The sequence below is a fragment of the Kryptolebias marmoratus genome, linkage group LG4 (assembly GCF_001649575.2).
Source record: "Kryptolebias marmoratus isolate JLee-2015 linkage group LG4, ASM164957v2, whole genome shotgun sequence".
Lineage (NCBI taxonomy): Eukaryota > Metazoa > Chordata > Actinopteri > Cyprinodontiformes > Rivulidae > Kryptolebias > Kryptolebias marmoratus.
In genome coordinates this window covers 25,129,190-25,151,926 of record NC_051433.1, presented here as the reverse complement: position 1 = coordinate 25,151,926, position 22,737 = coordinate 25,129,190, and the positions used below count along the sequence as shown (strand labels likewise).

Genomic DNA, 22,737 nt, shown 5'->3' with positions numbered 1-22,737 from the left:
CGGGATATCTCATGCTTTCATGAAGAAAATGAAAAATCCAGATTCCCCGTTTCCTGGGAAACCACCAGTCTTTTGGCATATTTCTCATGTTCTGTAATGCGTCTGGCTTTTTCATGCCGTCCCCTGCCACAGCCACCATTAGGGGTGGACTATGCCATGTCGTGACATGGGAACCCTTATAAACGTGTTAAGAGCCGGAGGCATTAGCATTTTGGACGCCACTGAATAGAGGTATTTGTTCCTCTTCCTGTGCCTCCCTGAAAGACTCTATTAAAGGGAGGTTTAGGAATTGCTCTGTTTTGGACTGGCTGAGGTTGGGAGAGCATGGAGAGAACATCTGAGAACAGATTTTCCAGAAAAAACAAATTTGTCTACCACATTATGCAACATAATCGTTTGCAATTGTTTGTAACCACAAAATGTTTGTCTCTAATAAAATCCTAAATATGTCTTAAAATGTGCTAAAGCATTTGGAGTTATTCAGTTTGATATTTAATCAGCATCATACACATCCCTTTTAACCCCACATTCCTATATAACTCACATCCCCTAAAGAACAAAACTATCAGTCTACAGACACTTCATATATACTCATGCCTACAGATGGAATTGTCCAGAGCTACAAGTGCCTAAAAGATTCTACAGTGCTGTATTTTTTTAAAGCTGGTAATGGGCCAAACAGAAATTGTCTGCTTCTGCTCCACTAACGAAGGCTTTTGATTGATCTCGGATTCCATCTCACGCTGCGGTCACAGCAGGATCTGTGGTCAGTGAGAGGCAAGACTGTTTGCTGTCTGCCATCCCAGCTTTCATCTCCAAGCTTTCGACAGTTTACGTGTTACGTGGAATGACTGCCTCATCCATAATGCATATTCCTCAGCTGTGCCCGATGATGAACAATGGTGGGTGAGCTGCATCTTAGCATGAATACACCTCGGAAGGCAGCTTTGATTCTCTATCACCACTTGTTGGTGGTGACTGAGTGCTCAGCTGCTCATCCAGAATGAGAATGTCGAAAAGAAGAATTGATTGAAATGCAGCTAACTAAAATAGACAAAATAGTCAAAGTGACAACTGAAACCACAATGACAGATGTAGGTCCTGTCTGCAGTATTCTGGATATTTTTAAATGGAAATCTTTTCTGTGTTTATATGAAAAATTCCATCCAAGCTTCTAACAAAAATGCTGAAATAATCACGACGCACCACTAGTTGGCAAGAACACTCACATTAATGACATTAAAATACAGAAGAAGAACATGCTTAATTTGTTTAACGAGTTCCCAAAACAATTGTAACGTTGTTTATATATATATATATATATATATATATATAAATACTGTTTAGAAAAAGACTTTAAGTATCTCAGGGTCTTGTTCATGAGTGAGGGAAGAATGAAGCATGAGATTGACAGACGGACCGGTGTAGCTTCCACAGTATTGTGTACTCTGTACTGGTCTGTTGTGATGAAGAGGGAGCTGAGCTCTAAGGCAAAGCTCTCTGTTTACCGGTCAGTCTATGTTCCTACCCCTACTTATGGTTATGAACTCTGGGTAGTGACCGAAAGAACAAGCTCACAGATACAGACGGTCGAAATGAGTTTTTTCCACAAGGTAGCTGGGCTCTCCCTAAGAGGTGAGAAGTTTGGTTATCTGGGACAGACTCTGTGAAGAGTCACTGCTCGTCCACATCAAGAGGAGCCAGTTGAGGTAGTTCGGACATCTGGTAAGGATGGCCGCCTGGATGCCTCCCTAGAAAGGTGTTCCAGGCATGTCCAACTGGGAGGAAACCATGGGGAAACTCCAGGACATGCTGGAGAAACTATTGCCCCTTTTCCACCGGCTCTAAAGGTCCCTGCTCCACTCAACTCGGCTTGCTTTGCGCGCATTTCCACCAGCATTTTTTCGAGGCCGGTCCCTGCTTTTTTGGTCCCTGCTTCGGGGTAGGGCCAGTGGGCCAGCCCTGCTTTTGTGGGTGGCGCAAGTTTAGCTCCTGTTCACTCATTGGTCGTGCGTGTGGCCAGATGCAAGCATAAAGAGCAAACAATAGGAATATAAACAACAGCATTAGCTTATCCTGCAACGCTGTAAAGCCTGAAATTTCCGGCGGATAACAGCTGTCCTACTCCGTGCAACGCAATGCATTTTTTTAGAGCCAAGCCAAGCCAGGTCGAGAAGAGCTTCTGTAGTAGAGCCAGTGGAAAAGGGACATATGTCTCTCTGCTGACCTGGGAATCCTCCTGGAAGAGCTGGAAGAGGTGGCAGGAGAAGTCTGGGCTTCCTTGCTCAAGCTGCTGCCCCCCTCAACCTGACTCTGGAACAAGCAACAGATAATGGATGGATGAATGGATACTGTTTTCAATTTCATCTCAGTTAGGGTGGTATCTCACTGTGCTGTGACTGTTGGAGACAGGTTGGCGTCTCAGAATTCCGAGAAAACAGGCTAGTTTTTTAATGCAGTCTCATTGAATTCTGAGTGTTTGCAACCAAGTAACCAGTGAGCTGTGCAGCCATGTTTTGCTCAGCCAGTTTTTGAAAATCACAGTGTATTTGTACCCACCTTGGCAACTTCCCCACGTTTATGATTTAACTTACTGGATTACCTTGAAATGAATACTGGCAGATTTCCGGTACCTGTTATTTATCAACGACATGCTTTTTAGACATGTTCATGTCTATTGTCAAAATACAACTTTACTATTCTAGATAGGCTGGAGACACCCACAGCAAAATTAAGATGGATTTGATTAACTCACAATGACTCTGCAATTATTTTGGAGAGATAATTTGTTGCACAACTTTTTTGAACATGTTCACAACTTAACCGACAAGACTGTGCACCTTTGCACAAATGCCATTTTCCAACTAATCACTAACTGTTGTAGCCCAGTGAGATACTGGATTTATTAACCATTCCAGTTGTTGTTTAAAGTTTCCTGGTGACAGGATCAGGATAAAGTGAGACAGATGTTGTCTCGCCATTGTTGTTTTGGTTTCTAGGGCACAAAGTAATAGTAAGCATGTGAAGAGCAGGCTGCTTTATCAATGTTTTTTCAAATGCTTCTTATTTCAAGTCCACACAGACACATTCAAATAAAACTAAAAAAAATATCCACTTGGAAAGTGTTTTTTAAAGTCTCAGAATTTTCTCACCAAAAACTGTTTGTTGACAGAAGTGAAAATGCAGCAGAAAATATTAATTTTTAAAAATGTCTGCAGTGCAGTGTAGTCCAGGCCTTAGCTTTAAAGCTATGCTGTTATACTGGGATGAAGGTTGTGGTATTTTTCTTTTGTACAGTGGGAGGGTTAAATAGAAATCTTGATGAGAGCATGGTCAGTTTTTTTCTGTAAGACTATGTGCGTAATTATTAAAAGACGAGGAAAAACTGTTTGTGCTCATTTTCTCTTTATTTTAAAACCGTAGTAACAAATTCGAAGATGTATTAAAAAAACAGAAAGACTAGCTTTAAATACAGACTTTGTATATTGTTACAAAAAAGAACAAGCATCTAAAGCTTTGTGCTATCAAACCAAATGTATTTCCCCTTGATTTACCTCTTCCAAGTCCCCATATATATCCTTCATCAGTCAGAAACATTGTTTTAATAACAGAGGCAGAAGAGTTGCCTAACAAAGATTAACATTATTTGTATAACAGTCGACTTTTCCAGTTTAATTACCATTATTCTAATAATCAAACTCATATTTATCAGCTAATATACAAGCCATTATCAGAATTGGCTTAAGCATTTCAGTTTGGGTTTGATTCCAATACACGAAGAAGCCCTGTGGTCCCCAGCCTCCACTCTGCAAGGGGAATTGATTTCACACGATATGAGTATTGATTGTCATCAGGTAGGAGCAGAACACGGTCAGTGAGCTAATGAGAATCAGTAATGTCCTACTTGCCAATCCCACAGAAGTTAAACCATAAATTATGTCCTCTCTGGGGGTAAATATGGATAAATTGTATAAATTTTTCTGCATCTTACATGGCTGTGACAAACTAAAAGAAAGGTAGGCAGACGTAACAAAATCCACTCTATGGCGTGACATCAATTAACAACGTTGTAAAGTAGTGCAAACAACAGGGAACCTCGCTAATTTAATTCCACCAATAATGTGCTGTAAATTTACCACAAGCTCTCAGGGGTACATGAAGTTGTATTACTGTGAAAGCTTATTGATTTGGAAAGTGTACATTCAGAGGAAGAAAAAAAAAAAATGTGCTCCAAACGAGACAAATCCGAGAACAATGACTGGAGGCTCAAAAGAGTCTATTTGGATGGCTGAAAATCCATACTCCCACTGCAAAAACAACCACAAGTGGATTCAACTATGTCCGCTTTTGCATGTAAAAGGAAAAAGATGACCAAAGTGGGCTTTTCACCATGACTAAAAAAATACATACAAAACTTGACAAATGGGCCATGTCATGACCTCGTATTGATTTTCAAAGATTGCTTTGAACTTTTTTTTTTAGATATAGATGTAATAAATCTTTCTCATACTCAAATATACATGCAACATTGCCACACTAACTGCTAATATTGCTGCACTTCTCTCTAAAAGAGGCCTTCTTGGCGAATTGAAGTCGTACTAAATTAGGAGTTCTGGGCCAGCGGATCCCTAGTGAATCATTTTGTAAAGCCCCATCCCCCAATTTAACACTGCCACCACTGTTTGTTTCGCTTCTCCACTACCCCTCTTTTCAATATTGAAACATGTAAACAGCACCATCTTTTTCAGCTTTCAAAGTGAAGACAAATGAGGGCAAACTTTCCAATTAGCCTCCTTTAATGACTCAAGTGTGGTACACAGAGGACATCGCTGCTAATGCACTCATGGTGGCTCTTTGCTGCAGAGGTTTCTACAGTTCCTGCGCTCTGCTTTAAAGAGGGAACAGGAACTGTGAATTCATCTGTGTGAATCAATTCATGTGTTCACACCCTTGAGTCCCAGATGAGGCCTCTGAATGTGCTGCGGCAGCAGAGTAGGGACAGCCATTAGGGTCCGCAGCAGCACAGCTCTAATGATGATGGCTGTGGACTTGCTGTGCTCTGCATTCTGTGCACCAGAGCTCCAGTCTCTGGTCAGACAAGAATAAGAGTCCCCAACATGCTCTTTTATACAAATCTTCAGGTCTACATTTACTGGACCATGACTAGGGGTGGTAGGTAAAATCTGGTTTTAGATGCATTACATCATGGACGTGGAAGATTCTGGCTCGACATTCAAATATCAAAATCAAATGTCAAAAACGTTCATCTGTGCTGCCAATTTGAGAAAGTCAGCAGAATAGGTGCTGTGCCATGCTATTGTCTTAGTAGAGATGTGGTAGCTTCTTGTATTTGAAGCCATCGATATGTGATTTAGCTAGAGACAGGACCGTAAACTGAAAGAGGAAGCCACATAGGTTGAGCGCACCCTTGTGGCTGGCTGCAGTACAATATTTAAGTCCCACCCCTCCATGAAAACACAAGGGACAATTTCCTGAGTAAAAAATAAATAAATAAATACACATCAAAGTTTTTTGCCTGGTGTTGATTTTTGTTGTTTCACATAGTTCTTCCCTTGCTGCTGTATGTTCAAATTAGCAATTTTTTTTGTTTAGTTTTAATTAGCTTAAAGAGAAGCATCATGTTACACTATGAGTGATGCTAGTACAGCGTGTTAGTGAACTGGGAAGGTGTGTATGCGGGACTCTTGTATTGAGGTTACAGCCCCACAAACGCTGGCTCAAAAAATACAGCATGGTAGCACTTAAAAAAAAAATCAGATTTTGGTTTCAAATTTGAACAACAAGAGAAGGTGAAGATGCTTTATCTTTATTAATGTTTATGTCAGAAACATAGTGAATCGTTGTGTTTTCACATTTTTTTATATTTTCTTTGCTGATCTATGAAGAACTTATGTCCATAAATGATAGCTGAATTTATCATTATATGCCTATTTTTAGTAAGGACTTTGAAACATTACATTGGTGAATAAATTGCATTTACAAACAAATTATACTGTGTTAGCTTTTCTATGACATGTTTAGTGTTGAATTAGCATCTATGCTAATTGCTGATTTTTTGACATGTTATTGTGCACTCTTCATTAGACATGAAAATATATAAATGAGAGTTTATTTATGCAAAATAGGTGACAGTAATCTAAGTTTCAAGACAATCAAAAAGTCTTTTTTTTTTTTTTTCATCGGGCATAAGAGCCCTCATAATAAACGAAACGAACAATGAGGTGCCTAATCAGGTCCCTAGTCATGACAGGAACCAAATAGCTCAGAACAATAACTCTTTGATGCACTGCAGCTTGAACAGCTTTGATCAAACCTGTTTTTTTTCTGTTGCTCTACTGTGAAAATGCTTGAATGTTTGCTTTAAAAGCTCTTGTAAGAATAGTCAGCAATTTGCATGTGGGCAAAAAAGCACACAGCAAATCAAATCAAAACGACAGGCCATAGTGACCAACACCAGCTTCAAAACTGGGGGCTTCCCACTGACAGAGACCGAGATGCAATGCTACACCATCCATTTAATAGCCCCACCTCCTGCTCTAATACAGCAGCAGGAAACTAGAGACATGCAGTATTATAAATCAACCACTGTGTGGAGAGAAGGAGGGGGCTGTGTTTTGAACCATTTTCACCACTTATTGAGCAAAACAAATCCCCCCTTGGTTCCTTTTGGAGCCAGTGTGGGGTCTGAGCACTGTAATGGAATCTCCCACATAGAGATACCCTTACGGTTGGCTTGATCAGTATTGGCCCCTATTTCACAAATCACGCACAAAAAAAGGCAGACAGACGTGACTCCACTGACAATAGTCACATTCTCAGTAACAGTATGCTCCTTCAGTCACATACAATATGAACCCCCATAAGGCCCCCACACAATGGATGAATATCCATTTCATCTCTCTGGGATAGTCAAAAATGCTGCATTAGGATTCAGGCCTGGCAGTTTATTTTAGTTTTTATTCCCCCATTTGCTAATTAAATCCCAGCTGTTCTGCCATCTAAGTTACAAGATCACATCAGGAATTCAGATCCAGCTTTAGTGAAAGTTACTATCAGAGTGTACAATTTTAGATAAATGCCATTAATAAGTACTTACTGGATCTCAAGTGGGTGGCACTCGGAGCAGTGGTTAGAGCTGTCGCCTCATAGCAAGAAGGTTGCAGGTTTGCCTCTCTGCATTTCTGTGTGGAGATTACATTTTCTCCCCGTACATAAGTGGGTTTTCTCCAGGTACTCTGGTTTCCTCCCGCAGACCAAAAACATTGGTACAGTGGTAGCTCTAAATTGGCCCTAGGTGCGAGTGAGAGTGTGATTGGTTGTTTGTTTTGTTTGTCTTTACGTGGCCCTGAGATGGACTTGTCTATGGCACCTCACCTCTAACACATTGACTGCTAGAAACAGGCGCCAGCTTCCCCGAGACCTGAAAAGAAAATGTCAGAGACCTAAGTCCCACTGACTGTGGGTTGTGCAGTTGTGAGTTGAACAGAAACTTTCATGTTGGTATTATAATTATCACCGACCGGCAAAATAAGAAACCCGGCGACAAATATCTCATAAACCACTGAACATGTTTTAATGAAACTTGCAGAAAGTAATCATCGCATGTACTGTTGAGTAATGCTGCTTTCTAATCAGCATTTCTCAACACAAAAATGGATAGAACTCAATCAGTTTTCTAAATATTGAGTTAAAATTTGATGCACAAGTAGTTGAGTGTCATTCTTAACGCATTACATTTCTTGACATTGAATGAGATTGTGCATGACAATGTTTTTAAGGTTTGACCAAAACAATTACAACTACATTTCTCAACATAAGAGGATTTTTGTAAGGCAGTGGGTGATATGTGTTCCTTCAAAGAATACCAGGCCGTTATTTTAAAATGCCACAGCAACACACAGTAATAAGAACAGCTTCCCTTTGGTGTTTTACATCCTCCTGATGCAGCAGCTCCAACTACGACTGTCGTGATTTCTAAAAAAAAAGCCTTCATCCCTCCTCTGTGATGCTAACACGGCTGTCAATTTACAAGCGTAGCATCAGTCTCTTTTTGTGCAGCAACGACACACTTCCCCACTCACTGAGGAGCAGCCATTGTTTTGCACTCTGTTTGAATAGGCCTTTACACTCAGCTTGAGAAGAAGGACGTTGTTTACTTCATGTTTGTGATAGCTGAACCAGTTCCAAGGAGGCGCAGCTTTGGTGTAAACAGGACAGAAAAATGAGGGTTATGCAAAGAAAAAGAAAAGAGCGCTCACTGTAGCAAAACCTGCATGAGGATTCTTTGGAAGCCAACAGAGTATGCAAGAGCTCTCTGGTCTATTATGAACAGAGGAAGAGTCTGCCAGTGGACTGCCCTTCATCGGAACACACAAAACACAGGGTTAATAGCTACGCTTCTGGCACACTTTCGACCCCAGCTAAATCCACTTTACACTGCAGGTGGTGAAGAAAGAGAGGGGCTCAAGTATCAAAGAGGGCTGAGAGTGTTAATGACAGCATTGGTCTCGGAACAAGAGAGGAAGACCTGCCTGTAACCCTCAAACTCTTCGTGCATCCTCCACCGGCGGACCACAGGATGAAGGAAAGCCATCTGCAACTTGGGCCTGGCTGCAAATGGCCAACTGGGGACGGCTCAGGGCTCAGGGATGAGATACAAATGTTTAAACAGCAGGTGGATTACAGCACATAGTAGAGCTGGGGGTGGGGAGAGCTTATAATATACAAGTTCAACAAGAAACTAAAAGAGCAAGCCCTGTGGGACAAAAGCAGACTGTCTCTTAAAATATACCGGTTCCTGAGTCACTCGTTAAAAGGATCATCACAAGCCCGTTTCATATGACACAAAGTGTGGCTCAGCTGGGCAAGGTGGCTGTTAAGATTGGGATTACTGACGTGTGCAAAGGTTTTAAAAACACGAAGCATGAACTTGCTATTTGTGGTGGAGGAAAAACACACGTGAACTCATCAAGTGTCAAAGACCGACACACCTCAAGGCTAATAGTGTCAATTACACAGGCTTTCTGTGGTGATCCCTGTGTCAAACTGTCAACCCAAGAGCACCATGGGCCCTAAATTATCATGACCCCCGCAGAGCTGGCGGACTCATGCTTGACTATTTTTATGAGGTGGATTAATCACGGAGGTCACATCAAAATGACTTGAGAGAGACAAAATTTTCTACTTGAAAGCACAGAGAACAAACGCAAGTCGTTCTGAATTACAAACAGCTTTTAAATGTAAAACTGAACTAAAACTCTGTCAAAGTTGTGTTAAAGTTAAATCTTCTTTCCAATGCAGAGATGTATTTTTTTTAATACACTTATTTTCTGAAATATTTTTTTACCAAACATGAATGAGTAGAATATAATCATCAGTTTTGTGAGAGTTAGTGACACACTAGTGGGCTGGGACTCGCGTGTGGCTACAGTCGACCATGAAGCAAACTCACAACTGCAATTTCACTGAATAATAATCCTGCTTTGGTTATCACACTTGTAGCTGTTCTGGGAAAATTAGAAGCTAAGTCATCGACAAAACTCTGTCACTCTCAGGAAAAAAAATCAAGACGGCATGAAGTCAATTTATATGCAAATTTTACTGTTTAAATCTGTCTCAAGAAGTTGTGGTGATGAAGGTGAATTTCGCAACTGGGGACCACCCAGAAATTTGAACAGAGGAAAAACACACAGGGTTGTCAGAAAAGCACAGAGTTACAAGGCTGTGTTGCATGTCACGTACACCCTGATGAAAGCATTTCCAGGATATCAAAGCTGGATTTTGATAACATCACCTTTATCGATCTGCTTCTGTTTCTTGAAGTTTTTATGTTTAAGCATTTAAGCCAACTGCCAATGCACTGAAATGAGGTAAGGTTTGCGCTCACAAAAAATTCTACATTTTGACAGAACTAAAGAATGTTCTGTCTTGAGCCTTTTCTACATGGGAGCAGAGTTTTGTGAATATGCAAAAAAAGACTTTTTATTTTTAAAAACTAGATTGAAAAAACTCAAAATTCAAAAAAATGTTGTCGTTTTGTGCAGACAATCAAAACACAACCTCTTGAAAATGATGATGTTAGGGTATCACCGCCTGTCAAACCAACAACCCCAAGCATGACAGATGTTACAACGACAAATATCCAGGCTTGTGTTTGCGTTGCAGATGCCAGTTGCTCAACTACAGCAAAACCTTTGTATTCTGTATTACTTCAATAAACAGACAGGGCTGATGAACAACAACACTGCCTTAAATCGAACAGAGCAAAAACCCTGAACTATCACACCAAATAATATCAGTCCATAAAGGCTTTAATCACTTCATTAAACTGGTAACAATACACATAAGCAAATGTTCCAAAAAGAAACTAAACTGTAAATATCAAGTACATTTGAAAAACTGTGACAAATGGGAAAAATTTAAAAAGGCTGACACTTGTGCATAAATAAGCCTGATTTTCACTGATCATTGTGAGGAAAACACTTCCCTCCAACAGTCCCTGGGGCTGAATTTTTCCGTTATGACTAGTATTTGAACTGATACGACTCCCGTTCAGCAGTAGTTTAATATGACACAACGCAGAAATTCTATTTTGTTATCAGTCCACAAAAAGTCTTTTTGTCTATTTATTTTTTATTTTTTTTATCCTGTATTTGCCATCTTTGTCTTTTTCTTCTTGTGTTTACAGTTTGGAGCATCTGCTCTACGTCTCGTTTCTGGTGTATTTCCGTTTCAGTGTTACAGCGCCACCTACAGGCCTGGCATGGCTACTACAGCATTTTGGGCCGTCGTGGAGTTTCCGTGCGGATGAAGACTTTTCTAGAAATGGTTGCCATGTTTACAAGGATATCTTTAGAAACAACGAAAATAAAGTTAAAAAAGGGAGTTGTTTTGGAAAAATTTTACAAGGCCTCAAACAGTAGAAGGTTCTGTTTTTCTCTGATCTGAGCTCCAACACAGAAAATAGCAAGTAAAACCCAAGACAGAGGGGTTCTTCGGTGAAAAATGCAGACAAACAAAACAACTAATTATTAAGCTGCAGGGAGCTGTTCTATCTATAAAACACTTGTTCTTCGAAAATATCAACATGATTTATTTTAAACAAACATCTTCTACCTTCCAGAGGTATCTGCAAGCCTCCTTCACAGCAAATTAGCATGTGGTACTTAATCACATTTTACCACTGTGATAGAAAAATATCATCATCATTTCCCTTCTGGGACTGGATTCTGTTCACTTTACTGCATCAGATCATTATAGATTTTTCTGCATTTTTCTCACTGCTGGAGAACTTCACAGTTCCTCCTGCACTCAGAGCACAGAAACACAATGTTTCTTCTCCTGTGAGTTCACAGGGTGACAGAAGCGCCCTGCAGCTGTAACACAACAAAGCACAAATTCTATTTACACCAAAAACCTGAATGCTTTGTAAGAGGCTTTGAGAAAACATGTGGCTGGAAAAAAAATAAAACCTTTATGTTTGTCAGGTAAAAATACATAAGGTTAATAGAATAAAATAAAATCCTTACAGAAGTTGCTAATCTGGTTGGCATTTCATCGCGAGCTACTGTAATTGTGTTTAGTAAAGTCTTCATGTGGCTGATTAGTTAACGCACTTAAACTCTCAGTCTCACCACTGACGTCCTGTGTGTCTGAATAAGTCAATTAGCAACTAAATTGTTTAGTAATTTAGCACCAAGCCGTTTTCTTTAAGCCGTAACACTCTAGTAGCTCTCCCACTGGAATGCAGCCTCATAAACTGGTGCATTTTTCTGGGAAAATACTGTACCGCCTCACTGAAACTCCACTCTAGACCGCAGAAGATTTTATAAGGTGAATTTTTTTGTAATTCAGCGCAGAGCTGTAAAAAAAAATGCTTTGCCAAACGTCTTGATTTCTACCCAAAAAGAATCCGGAGCTGTAAAAATAATGGGGTCAAGGAGGTCTGCGGTTCATAGCTGGTGTTCTGGAGGTCACACTTGTGAAAATGGAGATGGGAGCTGCCCCCCCAAGCTGATGAATTAATTTGGATCTGCACCAGCTTGGCAAGGTTCTTCACTCGACATTTGCTGTATCTGGGGGTGAGTACATTAAGAAATAGACACGCTGAGATTTGGCTTTTTGTGGAATACTCGAAAGGACAACTGCAAAGACTTTTAGGAAAGAAACAACTTTGTTTTAAGAATGGCAAAAAAAGTTAGTTGTGAGGAAAAAGTTTAGTTCTGACAAATATAATTAGTGGCTTGGAGAAAAAATACTGCAATGTGACGTCTGATACCAAGTAACAGCATACTGCCATTTGCTCAAACCTAAATAAAAAAGTGGGACGAAGAGAATCAGAGCAACTGCTACAGCACACACCCATGTTGGGATTAAACCCCGCTCATGTGTTAGTCCACTTAGCAAATTGACCACTCAGCTTTGCCTCTTTGTTTCAGGGATCTAATCGGGCTTGATCTGCTCTCTAATCTTTCGTTCGAGTGATGCCGCTGTGCTTGACTCCAGGCCTCAATGGGCCAGTAAACAGGCTCTTAATATGCAGAGCAGAGACCGGGCTCAAAATGTTCGCACCAAATCAACATACATGAGGCGCACTGGTTTCCAGCAGTCCATTTCCAAAACCCAACAGGGCCCAACACAATGTCAGGAGGGTCCCAGGGGAAGCCTTTAGATGTAAGGCACCATTGCATTCACGCCACACCCTGTTACACAGCCACATTTTACTCACCTACTTCCAGACAGACTCCTACAGCACATAAGGGAACTATTATCTCCTACGCACCATCAATCACAGGTCTATACAATGCCAAATGACATTTTTCTTTTTAAAAATACAACTATAATGGATCATTAAACGAATAATGAATCAGTATTTATTAGACTTTATTTCACATAGAGAGGAAAACTGCATGTCTAATCTCTCTTTACTATATGTGTAAATACATACCCATGCACGTATACTTTTTAATTCTTTACATTCAACTCCCATTAGAAGTGCGACCTAATGAATAGAGATGGTAATCTTCTTCTTCTTTAGCACTTTGTATTTAAGATCTCTAGTCTCCTCCTCGAGTTTTACCTATTTTGACAGGAAACAATATCGTCTTACTTGTTGTCAGGATTTGGATATTTTTTGTGATTTTCTTCTTTTAATTTTTCATGTGATCATTGTGTTTAGTTTGTTTCTTGCTCCGTTCCTTGCGTTCCCTGTGCCACTATTCAACTGCCCTCAGCTCAGTAGTTTTCCGGTCAGCCTGCCACGCCCATCTGCACCTGCCCCTAGTTGGTAATCACTCACCCATTTCTACTTCCTCATCATCAGCCTTTATATTCAGTCCCTTGTTGTTCTCTCTCTGCTGGTTCATTGTTGCACTCACTGTCTAGTTCTCCTCTTGTTACCTGTGATCTGCTGTTTACTAAGTTTCTGTTTGCTGCCAGGTCAGCTTTTTGCTTTGATTTATTTTATTAATAAATCAGTTTGCCTTTAAGCTCCTCGTGTCTGCCTGCATTCTGGGTTCAAACCAACACTACAACAAAACCTAATACTTATAATAACATACTATATATTAATAAAACCAAGTGTCCTCACCTTCTCTTCTTGTTGGGAATTGAAACCAGTAGGACAGAAGCTGCCATTAGGTATTTTTGGAACCAGAGTCTGTGCAGTAGGGATCTGAGGCTTTATGTCCCACCTACTCCCCTGAGCACAATTATGGTTGCACGTGACCTTTCTTTGAAGCATGAAATAACTCATTACGACTAAATACAGCAAAAAAATAAATATTTGAACATACAGCAGCAAAGTACGAGCTATGTTAATCAACAAGCATCAACACCTGAAAGCAATGTTTCTTTTGTGCTGGAACCAGCTTGCAGCAAATAGTGGACTTGTTCTGGCTTCAATTTCCAGGTTCCGGACCGAAGTCTAGACATGTATAGTTTTTGCTCATAACTTTGTGGATCTGTGTTATTTAGCACTAACTTCCTTTAAACTGCATTGCTTGCCAATTCATGAACTTACACTAAAATGCTTAAAAATTAATAATGTTCTCTTATAATAGTTTTGCTTTCTCTGTAATAAGGAGCAACTGAAACATGTTTCAAAATAAACTAATTTGGCAAATAAAAAAAGCATAAACCAGTGGGGTTCTATTATTATTGTTTGGTACAAAACACTGTTGAGCTTAACTAGACTGCAACAAGGTGTCCAACAAAGTGTTAGTACTTGAGCCAGTCAAGACAAATAAACAACCACCATGATGTATTTATAACTTTACTAAACATTAGAGTGAAATGTACAACAGTGAAGCTGCACACAGCACATCGATTCAGCCCTCCCCCTTATTGAACACACACAGAATCAATACATGGCTGTGCACGTTCAGTCACACTTTCACCAACTAGATTTAGTGATTTTTACTTTTTTTCAGGCTTTGAGCTAATTAAAGAAGTAAACAACCTAATAAAATTAGCTTTTTTCAGCTTATGTTAATAACTTTCTCTAAAAGACAGTCCGTTGCTCTGTCACACTCGTTTGCAAGATCAGAGAAGAAGAAGGAATGCTGCTGTGCTTTATTTTCTTCCAAGGTCTGTACTTTGAGCTGGGAATGATGTCACACCTGAGTCAGCCCTAATTATAAGTTGGAAACACCGAAGTAATTCTTTCATCAGCAATAAAGTTGATAACAATGCACTACATTGTATTTTGCTCATCCAAACAGCACAACAACAGGTTCACTGATAGAAGTAGGACAGCAGGCTACTGTGTGCGCAGCTGATTTAATGAGACACCAAGTGACAGAAGTGCTACTGAACAGTTTTTCTACTGCAGCTACCATACTGGATACTGAACCAAAAGCAGGGGAGGTTCCTCACACTTTAAAAATTGGACACTGAGAATGTTCTCGTTGATTTTTTCTTACTGAGAAGTCAAATATTAGGCTTGAAAATGGAACACAGTAGAAGACTTTGCATGATCATAACACAGGCACGCTTCAAATTTAGGAGCAGCCAATTTGACCAGCTACACGTGACACCAAATGGAAAGAACAATAAATAGAAATGAATGGAAATTTTAGGAAAAACACTCTTTAAATTTGTAACAAATTATTTGATTGTTCTTCAAATATGCAACCGTTAGGAAACAACTTGGTGTGTTACTACCAGGTGCTGGTGTAAGAAATAAAAAACATGGTTATGAAAGTAGCATTAGTTCTTCAAATTCACCCATTATAACTAGACTGAATATTGTAAAGTCCATGCCCATCTCTAATATGGGCTAAATACTAACATCAATAGTGTAATTCAATAGACTGCATTATTATAACTATATCCAAAGCTCTCAGCTCTCTCAAAGATAGTTTGCCTAATTACATCTGGTTGCAAGTAGAGATAGACACCAATTAATCAGACGATGGATTTTAACTAACCAGCAATTGGCCATACCTGTACAGACTTAATCAATTACCAAGTCGGAAAATGAAGCTACAACAAGCTTACAATTTAGTTTTTTAACCAATAATGCTCTTATATATTTTTAAGAGTCCAAGTTCTTCTAAGAGTTGTTAGATGCATCATGTCATGTGCAATCATGTTCATCAACCATCGACTGCCCTGATTTTTTCAGATATGCCTCTGCAATGCATAACTGCTTCTGCAAGGCATATCTTTCATTGAATTGGCCATAGAAAAAATGATAAACCCATATTGGTCAACCTCTAGTTGCAGTAGATGAATTTTATTAAGTTTTCATGTAGATATATTCATCAAAACCAAACTTGTGTCTTTATTTGTTAGCTGAAGCCTCTGATTATTCGATGCTTAACCTAATATCAATCTGACCCTGATGCTTTTTGTAACCATTTTTCAAACAAAACAGCTAAACTGGGGTGTTTTTGTATTGTACGGTGCAATTCTGGCATGTTTACTGAAAAACTCAGATTCATGAAGCAGGATGTGTTTCTTTTCTTTGCAGCTATGTCCTCTGTGACCCCTGCCTGTCAAAAATGTCCTTCCTCTTCCTCAGTGCCCTTCACTTTCATGTCCCAAGGGTCCCCTTGTAACCTTATCCATGCAGACATGCACAACACCCTTCAATGGGCACAAAGCCGATGATACCAGGCTCCTCTGTTCCTTTTTTTACATTTGCCACTTTTATTCCTGTGCTCTTTGTTCATCTTACCTTTGTATGCATGAGTTATTCCAAATTGAGCCCACAATTGAAATGGAAATCATCCGTGTTTCTCAGTGACTTAAGGCCAATAACTTCTTGCTCTGCAAGGCATATCCGTCATGTTTGTTGTTCCTTTGAGAATCTTATGGTTTTGTTGCCCTTTTTGACAAGGTTTTTTAATATAAACACAGAAGTTAGCGCAAATGTACTCTGATTCAACAGCGACGTTATAAATCTGAGCTGACAAGCAAAAACCGAGACGGAATGATTGGAAAACGAGTTTAAAGCTGACAGCAGCGCACCATGGGATTAGAATTCCTCCCATAAAACTTTCCCTTATTGGCCTTCATTATTGCTTATGGTTTTCACGTGAGTGTAATCTCAGTTGATTAATTAAACATAAAAACTGCAATTTGAAAGCCAGATGAGGCTGAATAACACCACAAATCACAGTCTTTGTACTAGATGCCACAAAGGAGGAAAATACTCATAAACAACCTGTTCACGAGCAGCCCTGAGGCTAGAATAACAACACAACAAGAGCTACGTGGTCACTAGGACATTTAAAAGCAACAAAGCACTTTCTTTTTTTTTTCTTTTTAATAGCGGTACGTATACCTTAACAAAAGAGAACAAAAAAAAAAACATAAAAGCTGTGCAGTTGGCAGAAAAACAACTACAAGTCAAATAATGTGTTCTGTCTTAGAGAAAACAGCCACAGAAAAATTGCGATGATGGATAAAAACTGCAGCCTCAGGCAGAGACATATGCATAACACACAGCCAGCTTTGGCTCCTGACCTCTTCTCCCCTCCTGCTGGGGAACGAAGCTCTGAACGCGCTAGATAACATTGACCACACTGTGAGTTTGTCCTTCACTATTAACTTTACAAATTAATTGTCCGTGAACTGCACATAGCCATTGATCATGTCAGCCTTGTTGCCACGATGATGCAGTGGCCTGGTAAATAAGAAATAAACCTCGATTCTGATGAAAAGCACTTCTTATCGCCCCCTGCCACCATCCAATCCTTATCTGTGACATCACGCCCCTTTCCTAATCCCTCTTTTAAACCAGTCATTGGTATTAGAACATATATATATGCATGCATATTGCAAGAATACGGGAGAGGAAATTAATATTTCATGTAACCAAACACATTTCCAGAACACACTGTCTGGAAATGTGCCCCTTGCTGCTGTCACTGGTGACAGACATGAAAGAGGAGGGCTCGGGTAGGGCTGAGGTGCAGCACTCTCACTTTTCTGCCCGCAGCACATGGAGCATGAGTCCTCTCTATAATTGCTTCTAGTGCTTGAGCCTCAGCTGAACATCAATTAGGGCCCAGGCACTTGCTAGGCACCACACCTTCCCCACGCATCTGTGCACCCGCCGTGGAGAACACGCTTGAACGCCTCAACACCAACAGATACCGTAGCCATGTTGACTTTTTAGCAAAGCCATCAGTAACACAGCTCAGATAAGAGGGCGGCTTAAATGGACAATTAGTGATAGTGTGATTCGCTCGCTGTTGTCAGACTGAGTTCTCTAATCACTGAAAGCCATCTGATACTCCAGATTTTATCCAACAAGCTGGATTACAACCTGAAATTACATTTCTCTTGCTGATAAGAGACCTATCCATTACAGACTGTACACAAGCAACCAGCAAAGGTTTCATGTGAAGTTAAAAATATAGGTTTCATTCTTTCCTGCTCAAATCTACCTCACATTTTGCTGAGGCTTTGTGCTTCAGATACATACATCCTTCAGACTGTTTTGTCCCAGACCAGGTCTGTGCTGCCCTGGGCAGCAAAAAAAAACTTTTTCCTTCCAACTCCTGAACCCTATGCTGCACCCAGGAGAATATAGGGACCATCATCACAAACACTGCTGCTAAAAGGCAAAAACACAACTGTGTAAACTAGTGAAAAACAAAACCACTGTCAGACTATACGGTATGATGCACAACTTCAGACCTTATTCTGCCTCTGGAAGTACAGCCAGCTTGAGGTGCTTCAACCAAACTTTTAAAAGGGTAAAGTCTTGTTGATGTACAGGAAAAGGTTTGATCTGAACAGAGTCAGGGCAGTAAAGGTAGCATCTCCCTGGGCTAGGACTCAGAATTGCAAGAAAATAGGTGAATATTTCATTGCACTTATTTTCATGTGCATGTCTTACACATTATTTTGTTGCCCACATCATATCTGCTTCAGCCCGCTGTGTACCCAACCTAGCAGCTCCCCCACGTTTATGATATAATCTACTGGTGTACATTCATCCAGCCATCTTCTACTGCTTATCCATGGTCAGGTTGTGGAGGAAACAGGTCCAGGAGGGAATCCCAGACATCTCTCTTCCCAGTGATACTCTCTAGCTCCTCCTGGAGAATGCCAAGACCTTTCCAGTCCAGAGAGGATATATAATCCCTCCAGTAAGCTCTGGAGTTCTGGGTCTGCCCTGATGTCTTCTTCCAGAGGGACATGCCCATAAAACTTCCCAAGGGAGGTCCCCACATGTGCCAACCACATCAGCTGGCCAGTTTTTTAGGAGGGGCGCTACTCTGAACTACTCCTAGATGACAGAGCTCCTCAGCTTCTCTGTAAAGTCAGAGGAAAGCTCCCTCAAAATACACTCTCAAAACGGGTTGAAGGCACCACTGACAAAGTTGAGAGGGGTTTGAAATGGGATTGAAATACCTGTGCCAACTTTTGGGAGAAAATTTGTTGGCACAGATTTTTAGAAAATTCAAGCAACAAGACTGCATGCCTCTGCGACTCATGCAAGGAAATTGAGAACACCCATGAACATTTCAAGACAATTTGGAGACTCCCTCGTAAATGCTGTTCGTCGACTGGTCACGAACAGTCGCAGCCCAGTGAGACACAACCTCTAACTAGACGTCTCTCTGCTCCATATGCGCAGACATTTGCTATAAACTCACGGTCAGCTGTGTGTGTAAGCTCTGATTCTGTGTGCCGGCAACCACAACGGATGTTCTGTTTGCTGTGTTTGGAAATCTCAATGATTAAACGGATGATTAAAGGGATGAAAAAGGGCCCACGAAATGCGCCAGGTCGGAGTTGCATATTAAGTGGCGGACAGGCTGGCTGACATGGAACGGCTGGGAGGGAGATGGTCGACACTTTGCCCGTCCAATTACTGGCTCTCGCTCAAATTGTTTGGTGAGAAGCATTCGACCTACTTCTGGACACAAAGCACGACTGCCCTGAATACAGAGGAGCTGGGGACCACGTGTGATGACAAGTGCTATTAGAGGCTGTTGTCTTTGGCCTAGAAATTTAATTTAGGCTTCTTCTTACCTGATTTGTGATCATTCTGGCTATGAACACTGGAGAACTCGTGTGCATGGCCTGTTGGGACACAATAACAGGCTCTACAGATGGAAGATGATTAAAGGCACTAATGGCACACTCACCTTCACAAGTTCTTCATGTTGAACATTAGGCACATCACCAGCGTCAGAAGCAGCACCACAGCATGAATAATGTCTTGCTACCACTTTGTTTACCACAGGAGACTCAGATTTTGAAAACAATATAGGCCAAGTTGAGTGTTTTCTGAGCAAGACAAAAAGGCATCAAAGAGAATACAAACACCAAATTATGGGTGAAACACGCAGCATTTCAGTTTCCTGGGATTCCCTCAAAGGCATCGTCTGCAAGGAGCCCCCAAAAAGAACAGCGAGAAAACAGAACGCCTGGATGTGCAGTGGTTCCGTATAAGCCACAATAAATTTGCATACTTTGTAAATATCCATAATGAGGGAATCTTTAAGTCAACCAGGAGAGATATGGCTCCTGTAAGAGCGTATCAAACACACATAGGCAACAACTGCTCCAACCACACCCAATCAATTACAAAACCCCACAGATAACTGCCACCAATCTTCTGATTTAAAAGTCACTCTAATGCAGATTTAATCACACAAATTTAACTCTCATCAGTCACTGTAATCTCCTCGGCACATAGGCTTTGCACGTCTCCGTCAAACCACAAATGAGATGCTGTTTCCTCAGGAAAGCTTGAGTGATCTGTTTGTGTAAAAGTGTTTGTTGCTTAATTCCTGTAAACAAACTCCTATAAGGCTGCTTCTAGTAGTGTTTGACATCGCTCACCTTTTTCACAGAACTCACGTGCTGAAACCTAATAACGCACAAGCCTGCACGCCCCACACGGCCATAACGTCTGCCCCAACAGGACTTCTCAATATAATTTCTTCCCTTTATCTCATAAATGTCAGAGTGCCTGCCCCATTTTACACTTCACTTAATGTACGGACTGCCAACAGAGAGAGACTGAGCACCGTTCACGCTGGATATGATTCAGTCCTGTGGTTCAACCTACATCATAAAAGCCAATCATGACCATATGCAAGTCAGAAAAGCAGGATAATCTCTAACCACTGGCAGTCATGAAACTTTTTATCAATACACCATCAATTTATAATCACAAACTTTAGTTAAACTTCATAACATGGATGATTTCAAACTTTTTAGGGCTTCACTGTTATGTTTTATGCCAATAAAGAAAGACATATGAGTTGTTCAGCTAGCTTAGCTTCTCACTAATACAGATGGACGACAGGATGATATTATGTTGTGAGTGATTAGAATGCGTTGGTGATCTACCAAAGCAGAGAGACTGCATGTATATGGAAATGGGGATGGAATTGCAGAATTGGCTATTGAAAATGTAAGTTACTGTAAAACAATGTGACTTCACAGAATTTATTAATATGCACATTTTTCTTGAAAAACCTAAGTGTCTTTACTGAGAGTCCTCTGCGGTTTGCAGGGTAGAAACCAGAAAATATAACACTTGACACGAAACACAAAGTTTATAGAAGAAGAAAGTCTGAACAATATATATGAACGACCGTTGGGTATGTTTTCTCGGCACATAGGTGACTGCAAATGCAAAAAAAATGTATAACAGCATAAATAACCAGTGATATCAAAAGAGCCAGACTAGCTAATGATAGCTTATCACTTTATCTAACATTAGCTTAACATCTCGGCTAATCTGTCCACGTGAAAGGAGACCAGCAGAAATGTGAGCTGAGTTTATTACAAACTTTGAAGTAAGGGCATGAGGATCGACCCAAATATCAACATAATCGATCCCAGCACTAAATGTTGTATCAGATCAATACTAGCGTTATAGGACTGGTACTGTAGTTAGTTTCTCTCTCTACTTTCATTACAAAGCACTTTGGATCGCCTTGCTGCTGAAAAGTGCCATATAAATAAATTTAACTTAACTTCACTACAATGCTCCTGTTCCACACGTGCAAAACCCAACGAAAAACTTTAAATTGTAAAACATTCATTTTTCAAAATATACTGATTGAATTTTACCCCTGTAGGTGATGCTGTATAGGCTGCACTAATAAGTTAAACGGATTATATCGGATCAATACCACTTGATACTGGATCGACACTAGATTTTGAAACCTCTACTTTGTTGGTGTATGCACAAATATAAGATATTCTGCTCAAAAAGAAAAAGAAAAAAATGCCGGTTTTAGCTGAAGCTCAAATAGCCTCAGTCAAGCAGCATACTAGTATACAGTGCTATAATTATACAAAAGGAAATACTTTGGTTACACAGTATTCATTACTTTGCAAAATAGTAAAATAAAAGAAAAAAAAAACAGTCGATAGCTGAAAATCAATGCAAAAATCACATAAAATTGTGATTTTATTGCGGGAAAAAACATTGTTCTACCACAGAGTAAGGATTTACACCAGTTATCCCACTGATGAAAATACCCCAAAAGCAGTCGTGACAGTATTTCTCCGTACCCAGCATCATTTCTCTCCACCTGCCCTTCAATCTAAAGTCAGCGCAGGTGCCTTTAACTCTCCAACACCTCCGCGTTTCATACCACCGGCCGGAAAGTGCAACGAACAACTCTCAGCGACGAGAGGGGATTATTATTATTATTATTATTATTATTATTATTATTATTATTATTATTATTATTATTATTATTTTAGAAAGAATAAACGTAGAGAGTGCTGGAAACTTACCCCTCACGTGTAGCCCTCCCGTTGCCAAAGTTGAATTTCTGTCCACCGCTGGAGGAGAGCGGGCAGCGCGGAGGATGTAGCTTCGCTTCGCTGTTGATCTGAACCGGAGCACCTCTTCTCTCCTCCTCCTCCTCCTTTTTCTTCTTCTCTACCTCCCCCTGGATGTTGCCGGTGCCGCTCCCCCTCCTCCTCCTCCTCCTCCTCCACGCGCGCCTCTAGAAGAGTTATAAAAAAAAAAAAAGAAAAAGAAAAAAGTAATAGGGGGTTTCTTCCTCCTCCTTCACAAAGACACACTCGGAAGAAAAGCAGGGACCCTATTGCAGTCAATGGGTTCCACAAAACCCCATGGCAACGCAGAAGCACCGCGCGCAACTTCCCCGCGCTGTGACCGGGTTAACACCCCCCCCGCCCCTCCCCAAAAAAACAAAAAAAACAAAAACAGTGACAGACATTATTCCCAGGCTTTCAGAGCTTCAGAGAGAGCAGGTT

At 40.5% G+C, this 22,737-nt stretch overlaps 1 protein-coding gene across 7 annotated transcripts in view; it reads right to left on the bottom strand.

Moving 5' to 3' along the window:
• Positions 1-22,440, bottom strand: part of chl1b (cell adhesion molecule L1-like b) — a 99,589-nt gene extending 77,149 nt beyond the window's left edge. For 4 of the 7 annotated variants that reach the window (XM_017426958.3, XM_017426961.3, XM_017426960.3 and 1 more), the window contains exon 1: positions 22,249-22,439. The gene's annotated coding sequence lies outside the window, so the exon portion shown is untranslated. Of the gene's footprint in view, positions 1-22,248 lie in introns of all 7 variants that reach the window. The other 3 variants (XR_005233099.1, XM_017426965.3, XM_017426964.3) reach the window with 2 other exon arrangements.
• Positions 22,441-22,737: the final 297 nt, after the last annotated feature.